Consider the following 2,039-nt stretch of genomic DNA (forward strand, 5'->3'; position numbering starts at 1 on the left):
TGAGCACTCACCAGATGCCTGGTCCCTGCCCTCCTGGAGCTTACTCTGATGGGTCTTTAAGGGCACACGTCAGAGTTTTATAGAGGAGAGGAGGGATCTGATACGCAGGAGGAAGGGAAATTTGGCCGAAGCTGGAAAGGGTGCAGCGGGCAGAGGGACCTGAGTGTGCCAAGGCCTGAGAGTAGGACCCAGCACCAGCGTGCCTTTGGGAACAAACAAGCAGCCAGCGTGGGTAGGCACCCGAGTCCGCGTCGGGGACCTGGGAGATGAAGCCGGGCAGGAGGCGGGAGGAGGTGTGGAGAGAGAGGAACCTGCATTTGCTTATGTGTTAGAGCTGCGCCCCCTGAGAGCGGGGTGGGGGTGGGGTGGGGGGGAACCGTGGGCAGCGGGCACAGCGAGAGGCCATGTGTTGCCCAGGTGAGAAGACGTAAAAGCTGGAGCCAGGGCTGCGGGCGAAGAGGAGAGACACTTGCAGAGGTCAAAGCCCCAGGGTTTGAACAGAGAGGATGAGGGGGAAGGGGGAGTGAATGATGGCTTAGCGGTGTCCTTGACAGGAACCCGGAAGGTGAGCAGAGGCCTCAGTTTGAGAACAGGGACGACTTTGGGATGAGTTTCTAAGTAAGATGAGCTGTGGCCTCCTGCTCAGAAGCTTCTCTTATCTTGAGCCCCATGGGCCATCCTGGGTGGGATTTATGCACGTGGAGGAACAGAAAAGAAAAAGAAAACCAGCTATAAGACAAATGACGGGGGGTGGGGGTGGGGGGAGGGGGGTCCCCTGTGGCTGATCCCAATAGATCAAATTCAGGGTCTGATATGCAAGCTCGGAGGGTGTTTTCTATGGGAAACTTAACACACCTTCAAACTTAACCTGATTCTCATTTGCAAACCAGCCAGCCTCGGTGCGCAAAAGCCTCGGGGAGGCAGCCTGGACCGGAGAACAGAACTAAACCTGGGGGCCCTCCCCCCTGCCCCCCCCCCCCCCGCAGGAGTGTTTGGTTTCCACGAGACTTCACTCCGTTTGTCTCTGTAGCGAATCCAAGGCCACGGGTGGCTTCCTGCCGCTGTTTATTAATAACTACACCTGGCACAAGCCCCTCGGGGGCAGCCGGGGAAGCCAGTCCCAGGGCACAGGCTGGCATCATGCTCTGCCCCTGGATGTGCGCCAGGCTGTCTGGGACAGCCCCGGGGGGATGAGCGGCTCTTCCTCACCCAGCTCCTTCCATGGGAAGAGATCCCCAGTGTGCTTCCCTCACCCCTGTCCTTGCCGGGGGTGGGCCGCCCGCCTCTGCTTCACTAGGGGGAGGAGACAGGGAAGGAGACAGGGAAGATGGACCACCAGGACCCGGAGGCGGGCGCTCCACCATCACCATCAGGAGAGTAAGGCCCAGAGCCCGGACGGGAAACACTGGCTCCAGGTGGTTCAGCAAGTTGGATGCAGACCTGGGACCGGAGCCCTGTTTGCCTAGGGCCCCCCGAGGCCAGGAGTCTATTGGCGGTGCTCCTGCCGGCGTGTAAATTCTTCACCAACAGTGGAGACAGCAGCGTCCCCCTTACGCTTTCTTGGCCAGGATTGCGGCTCTTTCCGCGGGCCGGGAGTCAGAGGGGCACACAGACGCCACTGTCTTGACCTAGATTCTGGTTTGCCCCCAAGGCCTTGGTTGCTAGTGGGGTACACGGAGGCGGGCTCTAACGTGAAACATCCCGAGTCGTATACAGGTGCTCCCCTGCAGCACTCGGGCGGGCAGCCCGGGCGAAGACAACTCTGCACCCCCTCTGCCTTTGGACAGCGGGTGAGGAAACGGCGCCAGAGACCCCAGCCGCAGCCACGATGCACGCTGTGCCCTTGGAAACACCAGGCAGCCGGCCGCCGCCCCGAGACGCCCAGACAGACAGACACCGGCGGCAGAGGCCGCCACGGATGTGCGCGGCTGCCAGCGGGAGCCCGCCGGGCGCCCCCTGGAGGCGGCGGGAGAGGGACCCTGGGCACGAGCCGGGGGCCGCAGGAGGAGCCGAGGGGCTACCAAACGGACGCGGCGGCG

Source organism: Puma concolor, chromosome E1 (assembly GCF_028749965.1).
Source record: "Puma concolor isolate L17-30 chromosome E1, mPumCon1.1.hap2, whole genome shotgun sequence".
NCBI classification, from domain to species: domain Eukaryota; kingdom Metazoa; phylum Chordata; class Mammalia; order Carnivora; family Felidae; genus Puma; species Puma concolor.